We start from the raw sequence: 14,800 nt of genomic DNA on the forward strand, positions 1-14,800 counted from the left end.
AAACCAGAGCAAAGCTAAAGAGGAAACACGGCCCAGCCCCAGGCTTCCTCCCAATGGTTCTTGTGTTTGAGCCCATTGTGGCAGCCACTGCATCAGCCATCTCGGGAAAGGCCTTCTTTACTGGATGACGAATTGGGGTGCTAACCACAAGGTCAAACGTTTGAAACAGGCCTTCTTCATTGGATGATGAGTTGAGGTGCTAACCACAAGGTCAGCAGTTTGAAACCACTAGCCCCTCGGCAGGAGAAAGCCTATATCACGTAACAGGAGTCGACAGCCTCCTCGTTCCCCCACTATGCCACCAGGGCTCTGGCCATCCATAGTTAATTAAACGTTAGACCCAATACAGCCGCCTAATTTGTAAACTGAGAATTCTGTACGGTGCGGACGGTGTCATCAATATCTAAATGGTCCCTGGCAGAACAAAGCTTCCCCACTCGGTTCGCAGGTGTGTACCAAGCTTCTGGGACAATGTTAAAAAGCCTCAAGGATGCCCATATTCCTATTTCATGCCAGGTCAGGCAAACAGACCCCACTGAGCTCTACAAGAGAGAAAAATCTAGGCAGAAGCCTGATGCTGCGGTTGGCTCTTGGCCAAACCTCAAAAGTGGTAATTTAAAAAGATGAAGAAATCATGTCTTGACAGTTACTTTCCAAACAATAGTTCACTATCATTAAATGACAATAGGGAAAAGGTGAGAAATAAAGTAAGGTATGCAATTCACAAGACTGGATGAGAACAGAGGGCTGGCGGGTTGAGATGCAGATCACAAAAAGATTACCAAAGATAAATAAGACTTTAATTTGGAAACAGGGAAGTGCTGAAGGGATTGGGACACCCCACACAGCCTGCTTAGTCACGCGGCCTCCATCGAGCACCTGTGATGGCCGAGAGTTAAAGAGAGAAAGTGCCCTGCATGCTGGCACTGGGCAAGATGCGCCTGTAGGGTCAGAAAAGGAGGGGAGGGGTTGTCCCGTTACCTGGAGGGTGGAGGGAAGGTGGGGTAGAAAGGGTTCTATCTACATATAACCTCCTCCCTGGGGGACGGACAATAGAAAAGTGGGTGAAGGGAGGTATTTGTCGGGCAGTGTAAGACATGACAAAATAATAATAATTTATAAAGTATCAAGGGTTCATGAGGGAGGAGGGAGTGGGGAGAGAGGGGCAAAAAATGAGGAGTTGATACCAAGGACTTAAGTAGAAAGCAAATGTTTTAAGAATGATGAGGGCAACAAATGTGCTTGACATACAATGGATGTATGTATGGATTGTGATTAAGAGTTGTATGAGCCCCCAATAAAATGATTTTAAAAAAAGAAAAGGAGGGGAGGGCTGCGTACAGGATATAATCAATGCAGGCAAATTATCGAAGTAGAAACTGCTGGTCGGTGTACGGTATGCTCTGCCGTGAGATTCTCAACCACATTAAAAAAGTAAAATAAAACAAATTACCTAAAAAGAAAGAGATGTGTTTGTCTTTCAGAAACCCACATAAGCCATACCATGTGTCCGATTGTCCTGGACCGTCAAAACCTGCAGGTTTCATTCATTCCTTCCGCAAATATTTACTGAGCACCAGCTCTGTGGCTGGCATGTCTCCTAGTACTCGAGAGACCTAAGAAGTCATAGGCATTTAGGGAGGTGGGGCTCGGACAGACAGAAGCCACGGGGTTATAAACTACGCCAAAAAGCAGTAAGTCAGTCTTTAAATCAACTGACTCTTGGTGACCCCACAAGTATCAGAGCAGCGTCACCCCAGCCGCAGAGCTTCACCCCGGGTTATGACGCAGGCTGCCAGCCTTCCTTCCCTTCAAGGTGCCTCTGGATGGATCTGAATCAACAGCCTTTCAATTAGGTTGTCAGCACTTAGCTGTCTGTGCTGGGCAGGGCCTCCAAGAAAGCAGAAGGACTGCATGGAAAAAAACAGCAGGGTGAGGAGGGGAGCCTCAGGGGCACAAGCAGTTAAGCACATGCCAATCAGAGGTTGGCACGTAGAACCTTGGCGGAGCCCCGGTGGCACAGTGGTTACATACTGGGCTGCTAACCCCAAAGTCAGCAGTTCAAAACCACCAGCCATTTCATGGGAGAAAAATGAGGCTTTCTACTCGGGGAAAGAGTTACAGCCTGGGGTAGTTCTACCCTGTCCTACGAGGTCACTATGAGTCAGAATCAACTAGGTGGTGAGCGAGTTTGGTTGTTTTGTTTTGTTGGGGGGGGGGGGCGTTGAAAAGGAGCACGGTGGTGTAACAGATAATTGAGCTGCTCACAGCAAGGTCAGCAGTACGAAACCAACCGCCAATCCACAGGAGAAAGACGGGGTTTTCTGCTCCAGCCTCAGAAACCTCAGGGGCAGTTCTACCCTGTCCTACAGGGTCCCTTGAGTCGGCATCGACTCGATAGCAGTGAATCGGGGACCTACGGAGCAGCTTTGTGGAAGAAAGACCTGGCAAGCTATCTGCTTCCAAGACTGCAGGCAAGGCAGCCCTCTGGGGCCCCTCGACTCAGTCCCCACGGGTCACAGTGAATCAAAGTCAACCAGATGGCCTCTGACAACAGCACCGCAGGGAGAGCCAGCGTGACAGAGACAAGTCCTTTGGGGGAGGGGGGAGGGGCAGAACACAGACTGGAAGGGGGGACACACCAAAAAGCTAGACACTGCCATCGAGCCAATGCCGACTACTACTACAGGACGGGGTGGACCTGCCCCTGTGAGGCTGAGGCTGTAACTTTACAGGAAGTAGAAAGGCTGCCTTTCTCCCCCTCGGAGCGGCTGGTGGTTTCAAACTGCTGGCCTTGCAGTTGGCAGCCCAACGTGGAACCACTAAGGCAGTGGTTCTCAACCTTCCTAATGCCGAGACCCTTGAATACAGTTCCTCATGTTGTGGTGACCCCCAACCATAGAATTATTTTCCTTGCTACTTCACAACTGTCATTTTGCTACTGTTATGAATCCAGCGACCCTGTGAAAGGGTCATTCGACCCCCAAAGGGGTTGCGACCCACAGGTTGAGAACTGCTGCACTAAGGCGACAGAGTGAGGCCACTTAGGGATGGTGGATGGGGAAAGGGAACAGCCAGTGCTAAGGCCCCAAGGCAGGACACACGGGGCAGGGCTGCAGAACCACAAGGAAGCAGCTGCCTGCAGCGAAGGGGGAAGGGGGGAGGCAGGGCTAAAGAGCACCCGCACTTGACACCCTTTCAGCAGCGACACCATGGATGAGCCACCGAGAGCTTTTCAGCTAAAGCTTGACCAGATCACAAGGTGTGAACAGAGGGGGCAGAGCCGCAGGCAGGAGCAGAGGTGGCCCAGGGAGATCAGCGGGTGGGTAGGCAGCTTTGTGGACCAACAATCTACAAGTGGCCAAAGGGAGAGGGGTGAGGTGTCTTGCCGGGATCCGAGGGCCCATCCTCCACACCACACTGGGATGTGTGAGAGAAGACAGTGATGCCCTAGCCTTTCTGCTCCTGGGTGCCTCCTACAGTCCCTCCCCCACCCACCCCTGGAAAGAGCTCCTGGGTCCCTCTCTGTTAAGGGTCCTGGGAGACTTCAGCACCCTGCTTTCCCAGACTTGGGCTGGGGAACAATGGTGACTGTGATGAAAGGCACCAACCCCAGGGCTCATTAATCCTCTCCCCACTGGCCGCTTCTGTTTACTCATTGGCAAATCCACCGGCAGCTCCAGGTGGATCCTGGTTCCACCTCACCGGTGAGAAGAGGTCTCTGAGCCAAAATATTGTTTGCACCAAAAGGGAAGAGCCAACTCGGTTCTCAGCTCTGCAAATAGGATCTCGCTGCAGGCCATTCTCCGCCCCTCTCTCAGGCCACCTGTCCTCACCCCCCCCCCCCCCCCCCCCCCCCCCCCCCCCCCCCCCCCCAGAAAAGGGCACTGCTCGTTTGATCACGGCTCTTTCTTGGTTCATGCACCCTCATTTTCAGGGAAAGCCCATTCCCTTCGAGCATTTAACCACTCATTTCCTTCTCATCCTGAGGAAAAGCTCCCCCGCCCCCTTCTTACTGTCGCAAAGCTTTTTTCAAAAACAAGCAACAACAACGCCCTGCTTCTTCTAGTCACAGGGAGCCCTGGTGGCGGAGGGGGTTAAGCTGCTAACCACAAGGTCAGCAGTCTGAACCCACCGCCCACTCCTTGGAAGAAAGACGGGGCTTTCTGCTCCAGCCAAGAGTTCCAGTCTCAGAAACCCACAGGGGCAGTTCTACCCTCCCCAGAGGTCACTCTGAGTCAGAATCAACTCGATGGCAGTGAGGTTTTTTGGTTTTGGGGTTTTTCTCTTTCCGTGACACCCGTAAGAGCCGGGACTCCAAGGGGCTGCCTCGTGCATGCCCCAGCCCTCACAGGTTTTCCACCTTTGACAGGGCACAGTCCTAGTGCTGCCTCTCTGTCGTTCTCCCGCTGGCTCCCGCCTCACACAAGGGGCTCCCGGCTCTCACGGGTTATGTCTCCTTTCACCACTCTGAGCATTTTAAAAGCAGGCTACGGAGAAAAGTCCACTCAGACTCAGAGTGACCCTACCTGACAGAGCAGAACTGCCCTCTGAGGCTTCTTGGGCTACACTCATCACGTCTTTGCTCACAGGAGACCACAAGCGGGTTTCCACCACCAACCTTCGGGTTACCAGCTATGCTAACCGCTGCACCAGGGGGCTCCTTCCAGAGAGGCTAAGGCACACTTTTAAACAGCACACGATGGGTGTCTCGCAATGCCACAGTTCTCTGGCAGACTTAAGCACGGCTGGGGCCACGACTTCCATTCTGACTCACTGCCAGCTGATCTCACTCCACGCCGTGGAACAGTTTCCACCCAAAAACTTACTCGATTACACCACGCGTGGAGATAGAGTGAAAAACTCTCTAAGTCAATAATGATGGATAACAAGGATCTAGGGGATGAAGAAAATGCCATTACTTTAGAGCAGGAATAGGAACATTTGGGGGTTTTTATTCTGACAGGGGCCAGACAAAACGGCCCCCTTAAAAGTGAGCCTGCTGGATCTGGTCAAATGTGTAACCAGTTCACCCCTAATGTGAAGGCCAGAACTGCTTCTCTTTGGGCAAACATGTAAAGGGAGCTGGTGTGAATGATTTCACGGGCCCGCAGGAGGCCAGGTGGCTTGGTGGTTACTACACAATCGTTGGGCTGCTAACCACAAGGTCAGCAGGTCGAAACTACCAGCCAGTCCTTGGGAGAAAGTGAGAGTGAGAGCCTCAGATACCCACAGCGGCTGCACTACCCTGTCATCCAGGGGCACTGTGAGCAGGAATCCACCCCATGGCAGGGACTGTGGCTTGGTTTGGTAGAAGTCCCATGGGTTAGATGTTCCCCAGCCCTGTTTTAGAGGGTCAAGTACCTTGTGTGTCTTCATTTACTTACTAAGCACATAGGAGGCGCCTAGAGGATGAAAATATGATCCAGGCAAAAATGCTGCCTCCGAGAGGGTAAAGGGCAACAGGAAAGATCTAGGAAGCAAAGCTATGGATAGAGGTGTGTACATGTGTAAAGATAGTAAAATTCATAAAAACAGAGGGATTGGCCTAATAAGGCAATACACTGAGGTAATGGGCAGAGTTTGGGCGTCTGCTCAAGCCCTCCCTCAATGCAAGAACACTTTGTTCTTCTAACAACCTGGCATTCAGTGATGCTCACCCTCCCAACACAATCGCTGAAGACAAAATGGGTGCATAAGCAAATGTGGTGAAGAAAGCTCATGGTGCCTGGCTATCAAAAGATATAGCGCCTGGGGTACCCCACTTAAAGGCTTGAAGGTAAATAAACGGCCATCTAGCAGAGAAGCAACAAGCTCACATGGAGAAGCACACCAGCCTGTGTGATCACGAGGTGTTGATGGGATCAAGTAACAGGCATCAGAAGACCCCAAACAAAAAGAACATATTGTTGAGAATGAGGACGGTCGGAGCAGAGACCCCAAACCCATCTGTAGGCAATGGGACATCCCCTCACAGAAGAGTCACGAGGAAGGATGGGTCAACCAGGGTGCAGGATACCATAGATGAAACACACAATATTCCTCCAGTTCTTTGAGGCTTCCTCACCCTCCACTATCATGACCCAATCCGGCCTTTCAGTTCTGGCCAGACCGGAGCATGGACACTGGTACAGATGAGAGCTCACGACACACAGAATCCAGGTCACATAAAGCCCTCAGGAATAGAAATGGGAGTGGCGATACCAGGAGGGTGGGGGAAGGTGGGGAAAATAGAGAAGGAAGACGGACATGAATGTTTACAAAATGATGTTAGCAACATATGTACAAATATGCTTGTTATAAGAGGCCCCCATAAAATGAGCTTTTAAAAAACAAACAAACAAAAATCAATGCTGCCTCCAAGAAACATAGTTTCTGTTTGGTCGGGGAACAACTACAACAAAAAATCCCTTGTACAGAAATAAGATAAAGGAGATGCATGCAACAGAAGCAATGTAGCGACTCTGAGAGTCTATGTCCTAGTAATGGCATTCTGACTCAGGGAGACCCCAGGGTGCCAGAGGGGAGCAGTACTCCCTGGGCCTCCAAGCAGACTCACTGCCAGGCCTTTCTGAAGGGGTCAAAGGCGCGTGCATTTTCTTCCTTAAAATACAGTAGAACCGCGGACCTGGCGCTAATCCATTCTAGAAGGAATGTCAAGGTGTGATACAGACAAGTTCCGAATCAATTTTTCCCATAAGAAATACCTGGGAAAAAAAATCAAAAAAAGAAAAAAAAGAAAGAAATACCTGAAAATGGATTAATCCATTTGAGACCACCAAGTTTTTACCCTAACCTGCCTTTTTATACAAAACATTACACAGAAATTTCAAAGTAAATAATTTCAGAGGTAAATAATATGATTTAAATAGGAAACACAACATTTAAAAAGTGTTTAACAACTACCGTATGGCCCATACCTTGAGATTGATGAGAATCTGGATCTGTGGGCACGGATGTGGAGAAGACCTATGGAGAGAGAGAGAGAGAGAGAGAATCATTGTTTGGAGAGGGAATAACCTTCCATAAAATCAACTGATAGCTGCTTTTCAGTAGTTTTTTTTGTTTTTTTTTCTTCTCCCTTCTTTGCCTGTTTCCACTAGGACCTGGCTGGCTTTCTCAAAAAAAAAAAAAAACACACACACACACACACACACACACACACAAAAAATCTGTCTAATGTAGTCTGCTGTTGGCGTTTCCTTAACTGTTTACTAAAAGGGTTACCTAAATTATAATCAACAATATCAATAACAAGGTTAACCAGTTCCTTATGATGATTCTTTTCAAAAACTCTTTCTTAGGACCCATTTTTTTTTAATCTAAAACTGTACAAAAAGCCACAAAAACTAAGAAAATTATAGAGAAACACTTGGAACACAGCCACAAAAGGTTTAAACATGTGGTAGTTACATAGTCTGTTGTCAATTTGAGGATTAAGAGTGAAGGGGTGGAGTTTAGCCTGTCAATCAGGTGGCAGCTTGATGACCTCATTTGGAGGCGCTGAGGAGATAAATAGCTCATAGGAGGCAGGACACATGCTCACTATCTGGGAGACATTGCAATTGACAAGCCATATGGAGACAGGCTGATGGCAGCCAAAGACTCGGAGCTGGAAGACCACATGGAGACCCCTGCCAGCATTGAGATGCTTACACCGCCACTTAACCCACAAGACTTTCCACCCACTGGCCTCTGCTCGTCCTGCAACCTGCATCATTGCATGTGTTTCATGAGTCTGAAGAGGAATTTATAGATTGGTATCGGACATCTGGGCTAATAGCAGACTTATGGACTTGATCTGACCTGGGCTGTTACCTCAATATTCAACTGCTCTCGTATACAAAGCTCTTTCTTATACATATGTGAGTGTCTACGAATTTGTTTCTCCAGTCCACCCAGATTAACACACTAACAACACTGAGTGACCAAAAACAGGAACTGCTTTTGTTGACAAAAATCACGTGCGTCGGGTCGGATTCCAATGTTTGTTCCAGCTCTGATGCAAAGCTTTCTCAATATTTTGGGTCGAAACCCCATTATGTCGAGTACTGATGTGGTCGAGTTCCGGGGTTCTACTGCATAAGGAACTTTCCAGCACGTTTGGTTAACAGCCAAGTAACTGCTTGCACCACCCTAGGACTGCTTGACTAACTAGTTAATACTAACCAGTAAGAGTCATCCTAAGAACTGCTTAGGGGTGATGGCAGAAATTCCTACCCATACAGTTTCACTTGGACAAGCTATGTCCCATTTCCGCAGGACCCTGCCAGCGTCTCCCTTGGTACATTGCACCTTTCTTGTTATTTAAGTTTCCTGGAGGGGGTGGGAGGGAAGACATTTAGGATGACGTTTCACCTAAGCAATACAATGAAGAAACAGAAGCCAAAACGAAGCTTTAGTAAAACAGGGTCTGCTTACCACGGCCATGATCATTTGCTCAATGGCCTGGAATAACGTCAGGATGGGGTTCCTGGATTGCTGCAACCCAAAGCCTCCTTACTCACTGCTGTTGGGCCAATCCCAACTGATCGAGACTCCATAGGGCAGACTAGAACTGCCTCATCCGGGGATTTTCTGAGGCCGTCCATCTTTAGAGAAGCGGAGCAGCTCATGGGATCAAACCACAGACCTTCTGGGTAGCGGGGTGCCGCTTAACTCTCTGTGCCCCGGGGCTTCTTTTACCAGCAGAAGTGGCCACACACACCCAAAAACCCACCTCAAAACGGCATGGGGTGGCCGAACAAGAATTCAAAGGAAAGGGCTCTACAGGCTGCCCGTGTGGGGTTGGTGGGCCTGAGCCAGGCACTGCTTCAAGATCTTTACAACTCAGATTAAAGCCCCTTCACCCTCACAATCAACCCGGGTAGCAGGTAGGACTCCCTGGGTGGCACCAACAGATAAGCGAGTAGCGAGAAGGTGGTTGGTTCAAATCCATCCCGAGGCCTGCTGATCTGCTTCCGGGAAGACCACAACCAGGAGACCCTTTGTTCTTTTCTGCAACTCGTGGGGTCGCTATGGGTCGGAACCAACTCCGCGGGTACTGGTGGGGTTGGTTTGTGCGTTTGGAGGTGCTGTTTGGCTGTGGTGTGGCAGGCGGTTGACAACCGGGGTTGGTGGGGCGAGGGGAGGGCGGTGGAAGTCACAGTGCAGCTCCCAGGACTGCGTTGAACCAGTTTATTCGCTGAGGCACCGCACTGGATTTACAAGGACAGTCAAGCAGCACTTCCAAACCATGGCTTTTACTCTAGCTAAACCCTTTTCCTTTCTCTCCACAGGGGGCCACATTTTGAGGCCAACCTTGAAAACAAAGGAGGCCTCAGGAACCTCCACAGCTAGAGGCAGCTTTTACCTTTCAAAGGCTAACCAACCCCAGAGAAACATTCCTGGCTCCTCCCAGGATAATCTAAGACTGTTAAACTGAGCCACGTGGAGAAAGTGCTTGCAGATATTAGCCAACAGAATATAAGCAACAACATTAAAAAAAGACAGGCCTGTTCAATTTTCCGCTAATAATAAGTTGCTGTGTCCCGTGAGCTTTCTGTAATCCCCCCTGACGTCGCCACACAAAGGCGACTTTGTCATGAGAAGGCTACCGAGAAGATGGGCCTAATTTTGGCAAGGACTTGGTGTACGGAGAACCGTGTTATAATTTTTTGTAATAAAAGAAAATGACTACAGACAAAAAAAGTGTGTATTGAAGCCATTTTTCTTCAAAAGTCCCACTGCCCTTATCATCATTCATTTGGACGCCCCCTGTTGGAATCATGGTGCATTTACCTGAGCTAACAATTACCAAAAAAAAAAAAAAAAAGGCTGAGGGACACATTTTAAAAAGGAGAACCAAATGAATCTGAGAGAATTAAAACACCTGGAAAAAAAAAATCTTCATTTTGTGAAAATGCTTGTGCTCGCCATCTCTTTCTCTCTCTCTCTCTCTCTCTCTCTCTCGCTGCACTCTTTAGAAAAGCAGTTGAGCCAGGTCTCTGAAGGTAGGTGCTTTTTATTATAATTTTTGCAGGTTGGCAATTCCTTGGTCAGGTACAGGCAGCGGTCAGTTCCTGTTTCAGCTGCACAATGCCCTGCATTCATCGCACACACCCCACGGCCCATAGGTAGTTAACTACGCTCAGCCAGGTGGGGACTGCCTGTATGTAGCTTCTGGGACCAGGTGGTCTTCTGCCATCCCTTCGTTGGTGGAAGACGTCACAACTGGAGGCCAACTTCTCGTCCAGCAAACAGCCGCCGGGCACCTACCTACCACAGTCTGAGTCCTTGGCCTGTGATATCCATACAAGAGAGCGGCACCCACCGTTCAGAGAGAAACACAAGAACGCACACATGGGCTAGCCCCGAAGACAAACACGGCGGTTTGGGGAGGTCAGGACGCTGTTCCTGCTTAACTGTAATATAGGAATGCATCCATTTTGCATGACCGGAGACCAAGATTGCTGTCCACCCCAAAAACCACAAAGCGTTTTCAGGGTGACCCTAGCACTTTATCTTCTCTGGATGGCATGTCAAATGGCCCTTCGGAAAGGTAGAGATTATGCTTGTGACCGGTGGGGTACTGGGTTAAGTGCTGAGCTTGTTACCCACAAGGTCAGCAGTTCGAGCCTACTAGGTGTCCCCATGGGATGTAGATGAGGCTATCTTGCTCCTGGATTGGTCTCAGAAACTCACAAGGGCAGTTCTACCCTGTCCTATAGCGTAGCTATGAGTTGGCATCGACTCGATGGCAGTGCATTTGGGGGGTTTTTGGGGGGGAACTGGGGTGCTCAGTGTTGATCTTGTAGAGATTTACAGTCTTGGGAATCCTCTGCCCTAGATACAGGATTGCCTAGGTTTTTCACCTTTCTACTATACTGTTAGTTTACTATGCTTCATGTTTCCTAAGTATGAATTGTAAACATTACCTAAGCATACCCACAAATCACTTTGGCACAAATTGAGGTCTCAGGAGTACAAAAACTAAAGATTCAGAACTCCATCACCCCCACCCCTCAAAAAAACCCCAAAACATGCTCATAGTATATATGTAAGTTACATAAACTAGGCTGTGAAGCCCCGACCCACCCCTCAGAAATCCTTAAATACAGAAGGTAGGGGCATGGAGAAATAGGAGCCAAGGCTGAAGGGCTGGGCCTATTGCATTGAATTGATTTGGGGGTTGCACCAAGAGATCGTGTCTTGAACTCATCCAAGCCAGCACTGGGAGCACCTCAATTACAAAATGGGGGTGGAGGCATGTCAAAAATGCCCACACTTGGCCAGTTCACCTACAATAGTCTTGAGGACACTGCTAGCCTCCACACTAAATGCCACTGCGAACAAGTTGGGCAGAAAGGCTTTCTACTGTCAAGAGCTGCAGTCTAGAAAGCTCACTGGAGCAGGGAGTTCACCTGCCGTGCAGGGGTGTTGCTAGAAGTTAGCATCGACTCAGTGGCAGTGAGTTTGGTTGTTCAGTTTGGGGTTTTGTTTTACAAAACTTAAGTGAGTATAATGGTAAAGCCTGTTGAAAATGTGTAGCTTTAAGATTTCTATTCGTGTAGATCTCACCAATTGATGTGGGATTTTTTGTTTTCTAATCTTGTAAAGATCTACAGCCTTCGAAACCCACAGGGGCAGTTCTACTCTGTCCCAGAGTCTCTGAGTTGAATGGATTTGATAGCAGGGAGGGAGGGAGTGATCACACTGGAATAACTGGGCCAATAAGCAAGCTCTCTTGACTGGCCTCCCCACACCACCCTCTGTAGGACAAAACAGAAAATTTTTGGAAAATTCCTCCCCCGCACTCTGTAGGACAAAACAGAAGAGATTCTTAAAAGCAGGTGTGCATCTTCTAAAAGAAGAAAGTACCCACCCCACCCCACCCAATCCAGCGTCTCCATGCCTGGTCCTCCTTATCCTCCGGCCACAGATGGGGGAAGACCCCCAAGAAACAAACATTCAGGCATCAAGTTCAGACCCTCTCTCTTGGGGGGTTTCGGCCAGTGCAATTCAGGACCAAGCACCCAAACTGGCTGATGCCATTGCCTCCCGCTCCCACCTACGCAGACACCCCCCCACCCCCGCTCCTGCCAGAGTGAAATGTTTCTATCAACTTCAGGTAGCAATTTAACAATTACCCAGAACCAAAATCAATCCCACTGCCATCATTGTAACCCTATAAGGTAGAGCAAGAAGTGTCTCTTGAGTTTCCAATGCTACAACCCTTTGCAGAATTCGACTGCCTCATCTTTCTCCCAAGGAGCAGCTGGTGAGTTCGAACCACTAACCTTGTTAATTATTTATCTTTTTTTTTTATTTATCATTTCTAAGGCAGTTCTTTTCAGAACATTCCAAGTTGTCCCTGATTTGCCAATTGTTGGAAATCTTTCTTCAGGTTTCTTTCTGGAAACCATTATTTTAACAGGTGGTTGTGAGGATTCACACACACCTTACGCTATTAAACCTTCTAGAAGTAACATCATCATAAGACACAGACTTTTCCCAAGAGGAAAAACTTTTTCTCTTCATCAGTCCAGCAAGTGAAAGCTGCCAATAGCATCTTTAACTTGGTATCAGTCTGACAACACTGACAACATCAAGTTGCATTTATGTCTTAATGGTGACCCTGGAAAATTGTGGCCAGCAAAGATTGGATTCAGACAGTACGTGCCCCTTTCTAATATCTTCTGAATCCCCAACTTAAGCCTTGTTCACAAGGAATTTCTTCTAGGATTAAATATCCCCTGGGTTTGCCTAACTAACCAGGGTCCAATCTTGAAGAAACCTCCCCTTTGGACTTACATAGTCCCCCCCGAACCCCGGCCCACCCTCCCCCCACCCCTGCACTGCACTCCCCTCCCTCCCCTTTCCTAAAAGGAAAGAACTTAAAAGAGGGAACTAGAAACTCATCTGAAATAAGCAAATCCTTCTCTACAGCTGCAAAAGCACAGGCATCTGGAACACAACCTACTTTCAGTCTTCAGCTCAACAGCAGAATTTAGAAAAAAGCAAATTCAGTTGTTTTGTGAGAAAATAACTTCATCCACTTTGCGTGCTGAGCCTTTTCAAAATGAGAACGGGAAAGAAAATCATTGCCTGGATTGGGTTCGATTAGTACACCAGAAAAGCGATTCAGCAGTCCGAGAGTTGGGGTCACGTGTTAGGAAAACGAGCAGTCAAACTTAAAGCCAGTAGAAGGGGGTGGGGGAGCCAGTGGATAGGACACGTGTCCCAAAGCACAGGGCTACCTCGCTTTCTATCTTGATGTCACTCTCGGTATCACTCAACTGCAGAATTTCAGCAATATGTAGCCTTGAACAGGCGAGTGGAGCACCAACCAAGAACGAGTTGACTCTCTGAGCTCTAGAACACAGGAGGGGGGTGCTCAAAAAGATCAGAGTAAACTGTTGCTGCTAAAGTCTCACTCCCACGAGGAAAATAACCTTGAGAGGGTGATTCTCATTGAGAATACATTAAGAAGAGAGGGAGAGGGAGAGGAAGGAAGTCCACTGATCTGATGAACTGTACAAAGTAACAAAGCCTGGTCCAGTAAAGTCCGGCAGAGCAGGGCTAGGCCAGCAGTTTTGTTTTTGTCAATTTCTTTCATTTGACAAATTCTAAAAAGTGACTAATGAGTTGTGGAAGTTCTGCTTGCCCGCTCTCCCAAGATGCAGTCAGGAAGTTAAAGAGGTCAGTGGCGTGTCTAGATCGGTGTGGAACGAGGCATTCAAAAAACAAAAAGCAAACTGTCCACTCCCCCCCCTTCACCTTTCAACTGGGTTGTCGTCCTTCCGGGCCCCTCCTTCCGGGCCCCCCTCCCCCACCCCCCATGATTTCAGACTGTCAATCTAACAAAGATGACGGCTCAAACTATTAGCAACACAAACTCCCACCAAGTGCTATCTTTGTTCTCTCCGCTGGGCATCTCGGTGTTGCGGTTTCTGCCGCTGACAACTTCTCCCCTTTCAGAGCAGGCACCTGCGGGTCGCAAGCGCTTGGGTGTAATTAACTGCCACCCGACTTTAGGTGGCGTCCTCCAACAATAGGACCCCCATCCCTTCTCCCCTTCAAAGTTGGTGGCTTCTAACAATGGTGCCTTGAAAGAATATCTAATCTTCAACCCTGCTAAAGAAAGCTGAATCCTGAAAAGACCACTAGAAAAAAAACGTTTTAAAATTACCTTCAGCTCCCATCAGTAATGGCCTATAAGGAAGGACCCTTAAAAAACAGTAGTTTTCTACCAAGCCAAAGAAGCCACATCCCCAAATGCCTTGGGGTAGTACCCAGAAGAGGAGATGAACTTTTACCTAATTAAAAACTGAGTCATTAATTTTAAAATTTCCACTTCCATTTTACTTTGACCACTTAAGTACCAGTGACTTGTCAGCTGTCATAACTGGTCAGGCCTAACCTTGGAGACAGATGGAAGTTTTCCCTTTAAGCGACTAAAGCCCTCCACTCAGCTTGAAGGCCGACAGGAAGACCCCCCTCCAGTCCGGGAGAACATTTAAATGAGGAGCCCGCCAGGAATGTCCCTCCAGCCCGGCTTCCACAGGCTCGGTCTCTGAAGTCAAGGTGCCTGCTGGACTGGCCATCCATGGATTTCCAAGGGACAGGATGAAATCTGTCCCTTTCTGGGCAAGGACCCATCATCACAGGAAACACCGTGGATCTGGGTGTCTTATTTTCTGCAGTTTCCAGAGACTGACGTTTTAAAAAGACTTTCATAAACTATTTCACATGAAACATACCAGAATCGGAAAGAGGGCCAGTGAATCAGGAAGAAAAGAGCTGAAGAAAGGCAGGCAGG

At 48.3% G+C, this 14,800-nt stretch overlaps 1 protein-coding gene across 5 annotated transcripts in view; it reads right to left on the minus strand.

Annotated features, from left to right (window-relative positions):
* The window catches only part of RBM47 (RNA binding motif protein 47), a 176,937-nt gene that overhangs the window by 160,453 nt on the left and 1,684 nt on the right, over positions 1 to 14,800 (minus strand). For all 5 annotated transcript variants that reach the window (XM_045284170.1, XM_045284169.1, XM_045284171.1 and 2 more), the window contains one exon: positions 6,921 to 6,969. The gene's annotated coding sequence lies outside the window, so the exon portion shown is untranslated. The remainder of the gene's footprint in view (positions 1 to 6,920; positions 6,970 to 14,800) is intronic.

Source organism: Echinops telfairi, unplaced genomic scaffold, assembly GCF_000313985.2.
Source record: "Echinops telfairi isolate 266 unplaced genomic scaffold, ASM31398v2 ScPeMD7_7468;HRSCAF=8506_0, whole genome shotgun sequence".
Lineage (NCBI taxonomy): Eukaryota > Metazoa > Chordata > Mammalia > Afrosoricida > Tenrecidae > Echinops > Echinops telfairi.